Genomic DNA, 15,847 nt, shown 5'->3' with positions numbered 1-15,847 from the left:
CTTAAGGAATCCGTAGCAATTTGATTCACTTTAAACGGAGTTGTAATGAATATTTGGCAAGCAAAATAAAATCTGCTAAAATTAACGTTGTATGGACGAAATTTATATTGTAAAAACTATATTAACCATATTCTTGCTAACTTTTCCTATATCCTATATATATTTGGACATGTTAGCATTAGTATGACAAAATATTATAATCTTAGTTAATTCCGAGATTGTATATATATAATAATCTTGGTACATTCCATGACAATAAGTATACAATACGTTTTGATAAATCCTAAGACAATACGTACACAATACGTCTTAGTTAATTCGTAGACAATACGTATACAATACGTCTCTGGGTTGATGCAAAGACAATACGTATACAATACGTCGTGGGGTAATTCTAAGATTATATATATACCGATTATTGGACTGTTGGACATTTCAGACTATTTTGGACTACTAACAAAGGACTACTAACATAAAAATGTTAAAAATTAATATATAAGTATTCTATGAACTTGTTTTATTTTATTCACGTATCGTATTATTATCTGAATCATTATTATTGTTATAGGTTCGTGAATCCAAGGACGACGACCATATTTTTAATAAGCCGAAAACTTATTATTAATATACTTTTACTACCGTGAGTATATAGTCCCATTTTTAAACTCTACAAATATTTTGGGATGAGAATACATGCATTTTATGTTTTACGCCATAGACACAAGTACTTAAAATATATTCTACGTTGAGTTGTACCACTTTGCATATCTTCCCTAATAGCTTGGTAACTAATATTTACATGTTGTAAGAACATGTATACGCGAATCCTATTGATAGATCTATCGGGTTTGACAACCCCAACCGGGCTAGTCGCTCTAGTATCGTAAACGGTTGCATAGTACTTCGTTTTTACTACACTTGGTACAGTGTAGGGAGATTTCATAATAAAGGAAATATGCCACATTAATGGTTAAGTATGATTACCGAAGCGCTCAACAACTTATATAATATCTTTATTGAAATGTTTGTAACTATGAAATCTTGTGGTCTATATTTATATCGATGCTAGCTTTAAACCTATATATCTCACCAACCTTTGTGTTGACTGTTTAAGCATGTTTATTCTCAGGTCCTTAAGAAAGTCTTCCGCTGTTGCATTATCTGAGCAAGCTGTGCATGGAGTCTCATGCTTTTGTTTAAATGAAAAGTTGCATTCAATAAAACCTTTGTCATGTATTATATTCGACTGTTATGTTACATGTTTAGTATTTGGAAACCGATGTATCATGGGGATTATTTCTTAAATAATCGCCCACTTGTTTAAATCATGCATTATGTGTAATAATCGTGTGCTTTTCATGAAACGAATGCAATATTTTCTAAAACGTATCATATAGAGGTCAAATACCTCGCTATGGGACCAATGAATAACGTACTGCGTTTATAGTAATATGGACGGGTCGTTTCACCATTCCAACTTGAATTGGTGAAGACGTTTTTGTTACGATTGTTCCAAATCAAGTATGCACAAGTCCATTCGATTGATTGCCAAATGCTTGACCAAAAGGGGTCAAACCACGATTACACTTGCCCCGGAAAGCTTCGGTAATGCTAAGATTTGAGACCGCACCTAAGCCCCACCATTTGTAAACTCGATCCCATAAGTCCATCGCGTGACGACAAAAGATGAGAGAATATTCAACAATTTCCAAGTCATCATCACAAAGGCATCTAACGGAATCGAGATCAATACCTCTTTTATCTAGTTCGGTACGGACCGGGATCCGTTTTTTAATACCCGCTATATGAAGATTGCAACTTTGATTGGAACCAAGTAGTTTTTTAAGAATTCCGATTGAATGGGACTGTTTCCGAGGAGCTTATCATCAATGATACATGCCAATTTTTTTGTTGTAAAGCGTTTGCTAGCATCCAAATTCCATACCCACGAATCCAAAGGCATGTCATGTTTAACATAAGTATTTAGCAAGTGTACAAGGGAGTTAAATTTAGAACCCGCTCGGCCGATTGGTTGATGACGCCAATTCCAGGTAATATTCAGCCCTTGCTCGGTCCAAAGAACCCGATCCCGAACGCAGCATGTTTGCTCGATATCCAAGTGGAACAGTCGATTGAATCTGTCTTTGAGAGGGACATCGCACAGCCATGGAGTATTCCAAATGTCAGTGTCTGCCCCGTTGCAGACTTGTCTCGAGAAAGAACTAGCAAAGTGAATCCCCAACTTTTCGATCATATGACCTGCACGTAAAATATTGCCCCATACGCTACTCACCCCTTGTGACCCGTTAAGGTCCGAAGGGGAAAGTAACCCGTTAGTACCATAAATACTCTTTATGATGGAAACCTAAAAAGTGTTAGGTTCGGTTTTGGCCCGCCAAAACCATTTCCCCAAAAGAGCGAGATTTTTACCCCGAAGTGACCCGATATTTAAACCCCCCCTCATCATACGGTAAGAGGGATTCCTCCCATTTGACCCAAACTAATTTTGAACGCTCACCCGTCCCGCCCCAAAACAAATCTCTCCTAATGCACTCTAATTTTTTTTATAACACTCAAAGGGGCACAAAAAGGGAGAAATAATAAAGTGGTAGACTACTAAGAACCGACTTTACAAGCATTAACCTTCCACCATAAGAGATCATTCTTGCTTTCTGTGACAACCCGGAAATTTCCAATCAAATTTAAACTTTATCTTTATATTATTCCGACACGATGAGCAAAGTTTGTTAAGTTAAATCTCAAGAATTTTAATTTGTGTTCATACATTCATTATAACCTCGACCAAATTCAGACGATTCACGAATCGTTATATATAAATAAATATGTATATATATGTATATGTATATATATATATATATATATATATATATATATATTATAACTTGAGAATATTAATAAAGTATTAAACGTATAATACTTTACATGATCGTATTTGTTTCAATATGTTTATCGATGGAATTAGAAGATAATATCAAATTGTTGATTTATCAGATACATTATGATATGATTACGGGTCTATGTTATGAGGTCCACTGTGATTTAAGAAATCTATTCTTTTTGACAACATTCGGAAAATGGTAAAGTGATTTATAAGTAAGAACGTGAAGTGTAAATAACTTAGATGTTGGATATCGACAAGTTAAGTAACTCGACATTTTTCATTAAGATGATTTCATACGTTTATTTAACCTTTGAACTTTATCCCATGCTTCACCAACAAACTGTAATTTAAAAACTTGAAACCTATTATGAATATATATGATTCTACTTTTTTAAAACATTTTATGATATAACGATTTCCATTATTCTAACCTTTAAACAAAATGATTCTTAAAAATATATTTGGTTTTGGAAAACAAAATTATTATATTTATTTGATTTAGTTTCAAACGTACAAAAACGTTTTCAGTTTAAAAAGAACTTTATTATTAAAACGTATATAACTTTTATAAATATCTAGAACCACTTTTGACAACTCATTACTTAACCAGTATGATAAAGATAACGATATTTATATTTTATTTTATTAAATATATATAACGATTTAAATTAATATTATATATATTTATATGCGTATTATACGTACATAGTTTTATACTTTTACTATACTTAAACTTTACCTTTACTTTATTTTTACTTTACTTTAACTTTAATAATTCACTTTAATAATTCATACTTTAATAATTCACTTTAATAATTCATACTTTAATAATTCACTTTAATAATTCATACTTTAATAATTCATACTTTAATAATTCACTTTAATAATTCATACTTTAATAATTTACTTTAATAATTCAAAAATTTATTATAAATAGAATTCAATAGGTTTCATTATTTCATAAAAACTTGAAAATATTTTTCTCTAAACTCTCTCAATCGATTTACATATATATATTTACTCCGTATTATTTCAAGATATTATTAGTATACATAAAATATTACGTCAGAGTGCTGTCCGAGTGATTTCAAAATTGTTTTTCGAGTGGGATTGGATTAAGGAAATTATGGGCTATAGCTATGGAGGTGATTGGTATGGTTCATGGGTATGCTCGTGAGGTCAATATAGTGTTTATCATCTCCGTTGCGTCTACGTACCTTTCCTGCAATATTGAATCTCAATATTGATACGTGAGTACTCATAATTTAACTTTTACATACTAATAGTGTATCCCTGACTAGTGCTCGAGTATATAGGATTATGCATGTTTGTACTTTTGATATTGCCTTTAGTTAGGTTATGTTGAATCCTGAATTAGTTATATATGCGACTGAGATAAGGTATAAGATATGCATGTCGTTGGAAAGCTAGCGAAAAATTAAGAACTTTTCATTTAGATATCGAATGATTTCGATGAACGGATTTGAAGTTATAGTCCATCGAATTTTTGTATTATTATTAAAAATGATTATTATTATCGTCGTTATTATCGTCGTTCTAGTTTTATCTTATTATTATTATTATTATTATCTTTATCAATAAAAGGATTTATCATTAAAAATTGTTATTTTTTTTATTATTACTATCGTTATTATCGTTAAAGTTATAATTAGTATTATTATTATTATCCAATTATTATTATTATTATTATTATTATTATTATTATTATTATTATTATTATTATCATTATTAATATATATATCATTATTTAAAAATGGTTATTGTTATTGTTATTATTATTATTACTATATTATCATTAAGATAATTATTAGTATTATCGTTAATAATGCTATAGTAACTATCATTATTAATATTAGTGTAATTAAAATAAATATTTGTAACACCTAATTATTTTGATTACTATTATTATCATTATTACGAACACGATATAAAAGACGATTAAAAGCTATTAAACGAAACGATTAGGAAATAATGGGTAAGAGTATCGTGATGAAATTAAAATATTATAAGATATTGATTTAGATAAAATTATTGTTCTTATTATTTTTATCATTACTATTATTATTAAAATTATCGGTAGTATTAAAACTATCATTTTAACAAAAATTATCATTTTAATAGAAATGTCATTGTTACTATAAAATATCATTATTATTATTATTTTAAATAGAATTATTATTTTAAAGATAATATTAAAAATTATCGTAAATATTAAAGTTATCATAATTAGAATTATCGTTTTATCATAATGTCATCTTAGTAATTATAAATATTGATATTTTTATAATAATTATTATTATTACAAAATAATACAACTTTTACTTACTATCATTATAGATATTATTTTTTCAAATAAATATTTGATACAAACATATTTTACTACGTGTAATAACTTACTTTAATAATACGTATCATATTATCTTTATAATATTAAATGAACCCTATAAATTTTATTACTTAATATATATAAAAGTATATTTTATTATATAAATATAATATAAAATTTTATTTATTAATAAATAAATTATATTATTTACTCTAATAAATCTTTTAAAAATATTTAAAAATATAAAATGACGATATTTAAACTATATATTAATCATGTATAAATTTTTGGAAATTATTTTGAGTCAAATTTACTTTTGTTGACTTTTGCATATTAGTCTCGAGCATTAGGATTGTGGTACACTATGACTTGACCTAATTTGTTAGACAAATATTGACCAACACATAAATATATATAATTAATTTAGGTTCGTGAATCCGAGGCCAACCTTGCACTTGTTCAATGACGTTATATGTATTTTTACTACGAAATACAGTATGGTGAGTTTCATTTGCCTTTTTACCCTTTATATTTTTGGAACTGAGAATACATGCGCTTTTATAAATGTTTGACGAAATAGACACAAGTAATTGAAACTACATTCTATGGTTGAATTATCGAAATCGAATATGCCCCTTTTTATTAAAGTCTGGTAATCTAAGAATTAGGGAACAGACACCCTAATTGAAGCGAATCCTAAAGATAGATCTATTGGGCCTAACAAACCCCATCCAAAGTACCGGATGCTTTAGTACTTCGAAATTATATCATGTCCGAAGGAGGATCCCGGAATGATAGGGGATATTCTTATATGTATCTAGTTAATGTCGGTTACCAGGTGTTCACCATATGAATGATTATTTTTTGTCTCTATGCATGGGACGTATATTTATGAGAACTGGAAATGAAATTCTTGTGGTCTATTAAAATGATGGAAATAAATGATTATGATAAACTAATGAACTCACCAACCTTTTGGTTGACACTTTAAAGCATGTTTATTCTCAGGTGTTAAAGAAATCTTCCGCTGTGCATTTGCTCATTTTAAAGATATTACTTGGAGTCTTTCATAGCATATTTCGAAGAACGTTGCATTCGAGTCATTGAGTTCATCAAAGATTATTATTATATCAATTTATAGTTGGATAGTGGATATTATGAAATGGTATGCATGCCTGTCAATTTTTGATGTAAAGAAAGATTGTCTTTTAAAAACGAATGCAATGTTTGTAAAATGTATCATATAGAGGTCAAATACCTCGCAATGTAATCAACTATTGTGAATCGTTTATAATGTATATGAACGGGTCCTTTCACTTTCCAAGTCGCGAGCTTCGAGTTGAATTTTTCAATAACGCGGTTACAATTTTTGCACACTACTCATGTTCTTACCAACTGGAAGTCCTAAGTAGGTGAATGGAAGTTCCCCCACTTTACATCCCACACGACGAGCCAAACGTTCCACCTCTTCTTTTGAAACACCCAAGCCGTAGAGGATACTTTTATGGAAATTCATTTTGAGTCCCGAAACATTTTCAAAACACTTTAGGACTTTCATAAGATTGTAAAAATTTTGCCTTTGCCAATCTCCAAGGAAAATAGTGTCGTCCACGAATTGTAAATGAGAAAGTGAAATATTATCTTTACCCACGACCACCCCATTGAATAGCTTTTTGACACACGCCTTTTTGATGAGATAGTTCAACCCTTCTGCTGCAATGAGAAAAAGGAAGGGAGATAACGGGTCTCCTCTCTCAATGAGAAATTTGTTAGTGGGAGAGCCATTAACTAAAACAGAAATCGAGGTCGATTTGAGACATGCATGAATCCATTTCCTCCACCGAATGCCAAACCCCATTCTCTCCATCATATCAAGCAAGAAATCCCAACTCAAACTATCGAAGGCCTTTTCAAAGTCTACTTTGAATATGAGACTTTTCTTTTTGTTTCGTTTGAGATACTCGATTGCCTCATTTGTGATAAGGGCCCCATCAAGGATACATCTCCCTTTTAAGTATGCACTTTATTCATTACCAATGACGCCCGGTAATACTCTGCGAATACGATTGGATAGAATTTTTGCAATCATCTTGTAATAGCATCCAATTAGGCTAATGGGTCTGAATTCATGGAGGCTTAATGGATCCGGTTTTTTCAGGACCAAAGTGATGAATGAAGCGTTACAACCTTTTAAAATTTCACAATTTTCCCAAAACCAAAGGAGAGCGTTCAAGAGGTCCTTTTTTATCAGATCCCAATGAATTTTAAAGAACTTGAACTTAAATCCATCGGGCAGGTGCCTTGGAACAATTGCATTCCTTGATGGCATCAAGAACTTCCTTTTCTGTGAATATAGCCTCGATATCAGCAGCCTGACTACTGATGATTCTGTCAACTCGCAGCGAGCTGTTACCATTCGGCTCTCCTGTGTTCGCACCAAACTTCATCATATGTGTGTTTCTTTTTTTGAACAGTTTTTGAAAGTGACAAAAACTTGTTTCACCTCGGTTGGGTCATCACACCAGCTACCATTTAAATTAAGACCCCTAATGTTTCGTTTGGAAAGTCTCCTTTTGATCATGGAGTGAAAAAATTTTGTGTTCTCGTCCCCATCGTGAATCCATTTAGCCTGGGATTTTTGTTTGGCCATGTTGGATTTTATTCTTTCTTTGTCGATCCATTTCTTCCTACAAATGAGCTACAAGTCCCTTTCTTCCTCAGTTAAGTCACGAGCTTCAGCTAATAATTTCCAGTCAATCGACTTTTTCTTAAGATCCTCTATTTCCAAGTGGATGCTCCCAAAGTTGACTTTGCTCCAAATCTTCAAAGCTAACTTGACATTTTTAAGTTTGTTACAAAACACACAATCGAATCTATTGCCTTCCACATTTTCATTCCAAGCTTCTTCAACAACTTTTCTAGACTCATCACCTTCCAACCATTCATCGAAGATCTTTTTCGGCTTAGGTCCATAGTTAATGTCTCTATCCCGTAATACAATTGGACAATGATCCGACATATTCCTATCTAATGCAATTGATGAGATATTTTCCCACATTGAGTGGAATTTTTCCGAGATGAGGAACCTGCCAAGCTTGCTAAATTTCATCCCGTTATCGCATATTCTCGTGAATTTCTTTCCACCTAGAGGGACTTCCATTAATTGAGATTTTTCTATGAAGTCATTAAACCACCTAGCTGTCAAGACCCGTCCTAATCCATAAGAATGAATACAATAACATATGATTACATCGCGAGGTATTTGACCTCTATATGACACCTTTTACAAACATTGCATTCGTTTTAAAAGACAAACTTTCATTACATCAAAAGTTGACAGGCATGCATACCATTTCATAATATCCATCTATAAATGATCTAATCTGTCATTTACTTAATCATAATCTTTACTGAACTCAACGACTTGAATGCAACGTCTTTTGAAATATGCCATGAATGACTCCCAATAATATCCTTAGAATGAGCTAATGCACAACGGAAGATTTCTTTAATACCCGAGAATATAAAGTGTCAACCAAAAGGTTGGTGAGTTCATTAGTTTATCATAATCGATCATTTTCATCATTTTAATAGACCACAAGATTTTCATTTCCATTTCTCATAAATATACGTCCCATGCATCGAGACAAAAATCATTTATATGGATTGAACACCTGGTAACCGACATTAACTAGATGCATATAAGAATATCCCCTATCATTCTGGGACATCCATCAGACATGATATAAAACAACATCGAAGTACTAAAGCATCCACAACCATGGATGGGGTTCGTTAGGCCCAATAGATCTATCTTTAGGATTCACGTCAATTAGTAGATCGGTTTACTAATTCTTAGGTTACCAAGCAAAAAGGGGCATATTCGGCTTCGATCATTCAACCATAGAATGTAGTTTCAATTACTTGTGTCTATTTCGTCAAACATTTATAAAAGTTGCGCATGTATTCTCAGCCCAAAAATGTAAAGGGAAGAAAAGGCAAATGAAACTCACCATACTGTTTTCGTAGTAAAAATACATATAACATCATTGAACAAGTGCAAGGTTGGCCTCGGATTCATGAACCTAAATTAATTATAAATATTTATATGTTGGTCAATATTTGTCTAATAAATTAGGTCAAGTCATAGTGTACCACAATCCTAATGCTCGAGACTAATATGCAAAAGTCAACAAAAGTCAATTTGATTCAAAATGATTTCCAAAATTTATACATGATTATTATATAGTTTAAATATCGTCGTTTTATATTTTTAAAAAATTTATTAGAGTAAATAATACAATTCATTTATTGATAAATAAAACTTTATATAAAAATATACTTTTATATATCTTAAGTAATAAAATTTATAAAGTTCATTTAATATCATAAAAATATTATGATAGGTTTTATTAAGGTAATTATATTATTTGTATTACATATTTATTTGATAAAATAGCATTGATAATAAAAATAAGTAAAACTTGTATTATTTTGTAATAATAATTATTATTATTTTATTAATAAAAATTTCAATATTTATATTTACTAAAAATGATATTATGATAAAGTGATAATTCTAATTATGATAACTTTAATATTTACGATACTTTTTAATATTAACTTTAAAATAATAATTTTATTTAAAATGATAATAATAATGATATTTTATAATAACAATGACATTTCTATTAAAATGATAATTTTTGTTAAAATGATAGTTTTAATACTAACGATACTTTTAATCATAATAGTAATAATAAAAATAATAAGAACGATAATTTTATCTAAATCAATATCTTACAATATTTTAATTTCATCATGATACTCATACTCATTATTTCCTAATCGATTCGTTTAATAACTTTTAATCGTCTTTTATATCGCGTTCATGTTAATGATAATAATAGCAATCATAATAATTAGGTGTTACTAATATTAGTTTTTAATTATAATAATATTAATGATAATAAATATTATGATAATATTAATGATAATACTTAATTATAACTTTACGATAATAATGATAGTAATAATAATAAAAATAACAATTTTTAATGATAATACTTTTTATTGATAATAATAATAATAATAATAATAATAATAATAATAATAATAATAATAATAATTAGATAAAAATAATAACGACGATAATAATAATAATCATTTTTAATAATAATACAAAGATTCAATTGACTATAACTTCTAATCCGTTCATCGAAACCATTCGATATCTAAATGAAAAGTTCTTAATTTTCCGCTAGCTTTTCAACGACATGCATATCTTATACTTTATCTCAACCGCATATGTAACTAATTCAGGATTTAACATAACCTATCTAATGGTAATATCAAAAATACAAGCATGCCTAATCCTATATACTCGAGCACTAGTCAGGGATACACTATTAATATATAAAAATTAATTTACGAGTACTCACGTATCAATATTGAGATTCAATATTGCAGGAAAGGTACGTAGATGTAACGGAGACGATAAACACTAGGTTGACCTCGCGAACAAACCCATGAATCATACCCATCACCTCCATAGCTATAACCCATAATTTTCTTAGCCCTATCCTACTCATAAAATCCATTTTTGAAATAACTCGCTCATGACCTCGTCGTAGTATTTTATGTATAATACTAATAATAATAATATTAATATTAATAATCTTGATATTAATAATAATAATAATAATAGTAATAATAATATAAATAATAATATTTCTATAAGGAGTACTAGATTTAAGAAGATGAATGTATGTGTGTTCTTAAAACTCTATTACGTTTGCATTTATAGAATATTAACAAGTCTTGCACCTCATGCGATTTCATGAGGCTTGTTTGTGATGCTCATGCAATCGGATGAGCCTACTTTTACAGCTCAATCGCATTAGTTCTTATGCCGACACCGTTTTTATATTATTTATATATAAATAATATATTTTATTTATAGAATTAATTATATATTATATTATATTTACGTGCATGGTAAAAATGTAATTTTTATTCTAATGACATGGACGTTGTCACTCGAATAGTGTCTCGGTTTCGGTTTCTCGAGCGCATGTTCGTACGTTTAGAAAACTTATATTTTACGTTACGCGACGTGTATGATAATGCTAAAAACGAACATATATTTCATAGCATTATTCCTCAAGAAAGACAAGCTTTTAGTTGAAATTGTTCTATTTACAAGTGATATTCGTTTAAATAATAAAAGGTGAAGACAAAAGACAGATTCGACGAATTGAAGACGCAAACGACCAAAAAGCTCAAAAGTACAAAAGACAATCAAAGAGGTTCCAATTATTGATAAGAAACGTCTCGAAATTACAAGAGTACAAGATTCAAAACACAAAGTACAAGATATTAAATTGTACGCAATGACGTTCGAAAATCCGGAACTGGGACCAGAGTCAACTCTCAACGCTCGACGCAACGGACTAAAAATTACAAGTTAACTATGTATATAAATATAATATAATATATAATTAATTATATTAATTATATATATATTATATTTATAAATAAAAACCGTCGGCAGAGAAAGACTCCAAAGTTGTGAGCTGTGATTTCAATCTCCGCGACTCGCGGAGTTTGAAGGCAAAAATGCCGCGAGTCGCGGAGCCCCAAATTCAGAAACCCCCTATAAAGCTCGCGCATTCTGATCGTAAAATATCATCTTTTTCTTCTTCTTCTCATACGTAAAATATATATATATTTATAATTTATATTTTAATTTTAATTTTAATTAAAATTCTAATAATAAGGGTATGTTAGCGAATATTGTAAGGGTGTAAGTCGAAATTCTGTCCGTGTAACGCTACGCTATTTTTAATCATTGTAAGTTATGTTCAACCTTTTTACATTAATGTCTCATAGCTAAGTTATTATTATGCTTATTTAAAACGAAGTAATCATGATGTTGGGCTAATTACTAAAATTGGGTAATTGGGCTTTGTACCATAATTGGGGTTTGGACAAAAAAACGACACTTGTGAAAATTAGACTATGGGCTATTAATGGGCTTTATATTTGTTTAACTAAATGATAGTTTGTTAATGTTAATATAAAGATTTACAATTGGGCGTCCCTATAAATTACCATATACACTCAATCGGACACGATGGGCGGGGTATTTATATGTACGAATAATCGTTCATTTAACCGGACACGGGAATGGATTAATAGCCACTAGAATAATTAAAACAGGGGTGAAGTTATGTACAAGGACACTTGGTATAATTGATAACAAAATATTAAAACCTTGGGTTACACTCAGTCGACATCCTGGTGTAATTATTAAACAAAGTATTAAAATCTTGTTACAGTTTAAGTCCCCAATTAGTTGGAATATTTAACTTCGGGTATAAGGATAATTTGACGAGGACACTCGCACTTTATATTTATGACTGATGGACTGTTATGGACAAAAACCAGACGGACATATTAAATAATCCAGGACAAAGGACAATTAACCCATGGGCATAAAACTAAAATCAACACGTCAAACATCATGATTACGGAAGTTTAAATAAGCATAATTCTTTTATTTCATATTTAATTTCCTTTATTTTATATTTAATTGCACTTCTAATTATCGCATTTTTATTGTTATTTTATCGCAAGTTTATTTTATCGCACTTTTATTATTCACAATTTCATTATCGTTATTTACTTTACGCTTAAAATTAAGTCTTGTATTTATTTATTATTTTACATTTGGTTTTAACTGCGACTAAAGTTTTAAAATCGACAAACCGGTCATTAAACGGTAAAAACCCCCCTTTATAATAATAATATTACTTATATATATGTATTTTTATTTTTATAAAAGTAAACTAATATAGCGTTAAGCTTTGTTTAAAGATTTCCCTGTGGAACGAACCGGACTTACTAAAAACTACACTACTGTACGATTAGGCACACTGCCTATAAGTGTTGTAGCAAGGTTTAAGTATATCCATTCTCTAAATAAATAAATATCTTGTGTAAAATTGTATCGTATTTAATAGTATTTCCTTGTAAAATTTAATAGTATTTTGTATACACCCCCTACGACATCAAGTATTTTTGGCGCCGCTGCCGGGGACTTCTCTTAAAAGCCGGAAGAGCATGACTAATATAAAAAAAAATAAAAAATTTTAGTTAACTTTTATTAAAATTCGTTTTTGTAAAAATACGTTTTAAATATTTGAAAATATAAAAAGAAAAATTTATATATTTTTAAAATTTTGTTAAATATTTAAGTTTTAGAAAGTTTCTTTATTTTTATTTTATAAAAATATAAGTTTTATTTAAGTATTTTTAAAACATAAAATCAAAAACCGAAAAAATATATATATATAATTCTAGTTTTAAGATTTTTTTTATAAAATTATAAAATATTTCTATTTTAGTTTTTAGATATAAGTTTTTATTATATAAATACTTTTATTAAAACAGAAAATAAAAAACAGAAAATAAATAAATAAATAAATAAAGAAAAACGCGTCGAAGATTAAACCTGTCATCTGAATTTCTGAACCCCGCGACTCTCGGGGTTTGTTGTTTGAAATACCGCGACTCGCGGAGTAATTCTGACACCGACAGAAACCCTACTGCAATTAATCACGGAGTAATTATTAATTAACTATTATTATAAACCCTAATTATTATTATTATTATAATTAAGTTTATTTTTAATTTAAGTTTTATTTAATTTATATTTTAGTTTATTAAGTTTAATTAAATTGTAAAATTAATAGTTTAATAAAATAAATAATATAAAAATAATATTTTTATAAAAATTGTACTTTTTATAACTTTTTGTATATTTTTATATTTTGTCCCTTTTTAATCGTTTTAACGTAATATTTGTATTTTTTCGCTCATATTTAATTTTAAACTTAGTTTTTGCCATAGTTATTTTTACTCCTAGATTTTTAGTCTTTGCCGTAGAATTCTTTAAGTGCTTTTTCTTAGACTAAGATTTAGGTGCATTAGAATTTTGCAACGCCTTTTTAAGTTTTAGTTTCTTTTTAAGTTATTTCTATTTGGGATATAGTTTTTCCCATAAGCTTTAATATTTTTAGACACCTTTTACTATGTATCAATTTCCGTCACCTTTTATTTTTCAACCATTTTTCTTTTTCGACGAGCTCTTTTTCTTTCTTATTTCTCGCTATTCTAGTTTTAGGACATAGATTTTTATTCTACTTCTTATCTAAATTTCTTAAAATTACGAAAATTTATTTTGAGTGGTTAAATTGATAGACATCAAAATTTTCTGGTTCGTAGTAATAGTTGAATTTGTACGTGGACCGGGTTATTGGAGCCAAACAGTCCTCAATTATATTGAGACCAAACGAATCCTGCCCCTCTGCTGCATCTTTTGGCTATTCGAAACGTGGGCAAAATCAGAAAAGTCTATTGATTGGATAACTTATTATAATTTTTCTTTCCTTTTTAAAACTAATAGGATATTCAGTGAATGCACCGAGCAAGACGTTCACCACCTTTTGTACGTTCACCACCTGTAACTAGATCAAGACATTTAGCAAATATTACCACCGTTGATTTTTCCTTAGAAACGTCATCCAGTCAACCAAGTACTTCAGTTCAAATTTCCAATAATCCATTTTTTGAACCCGACCTCACAATTGAGAATCCGGAGAATATTCAGGAACGGTTCGTAGATCCTGAACCACTAAACTTTCCCCCGGAACCACCAATCATTCAAACAGAGATTGTTGAGGAACGAACCATTAAATCAGAATCCTCTAGTGATTCCGATTCAACAAATTCAATTATGGAGAATCTGGAACCTTTAAGTATGGAAGACCGAATGAGAGCTAAACGCACTGGCCAAGGTCACGCAATTACTCATCCAGACATTAATGCGCCAGATTATGAAATCAAAGGACAAATTCTACACATGGTGACTAATCAATGCCAATTTAGTGGTGCGCCGAAGGAAGATCCAAATGAACATTTACGTACCTTTAATAGGATCTGCACATTATTCAAAATCCGAGAAGTGGAGGATGAACAGATATATCTCATGTTATTTCCCTGGACTTTAAAGGGAGAAGCCAAAGATTGGTTGGAATCGTTACCTGAAGGGGCGATTGATACATGGGATGTTTTAGTTGACAAATTTCTTAAACAATTCTTTCCTGCATCTAAAGTCGTAAGACTTCAAGCAGAAATTGTCACGTTTACACAGAAACCAAATGAAACTCTATATGAGGCATGGACAAGATATGGAAAGTTGTTAAGAGGATGTCCGCAACATGGTTTAGACACCTGTCAAATAGTACAAATATTCTACCAAGGATGCGACATCACTACAAGAAAAGACATAGATATAGCAGCTGGTGGTTCTATTATGAAGAAAACCGAAACTGATGCTTACAAAATTATTGATAACACTGCTTCCCACTCACATGAGTGGCACCAAGAAAAAGATATCGTTAGATCATCTAAAGCAGCTAGAGCCGATTCTAGCCATGACTTAGATTCCATTTCAGCAAAGATAGATGCTGTGGAGAGACGAATGGAAAAGATGACTAAAGATATTCACTCAATACGAATTAGTTGTGAGCAGT

The sequence above is a fragment of the Rutidosis leptorrhynchoides genome, chromosome 6 (genome assembly GCF_046630445.1).
Source record: "Rutidosis leptorrhynchoides isolate AG116_Rl617_1_P2 chromosome 6, CSIRO_AGI_Rlap_v1, whole genome shotgun sequence".
Lineage (NCBI taxonomy): Eukaryota > Viridiplantae > Streptophyta > Magnoliopsida > Asterales > Asteraceae > Rutidosis > Rutidosis leptorrhynchoides.
This window is presented reverse-complemented; position numbering follows the sequence as displayed.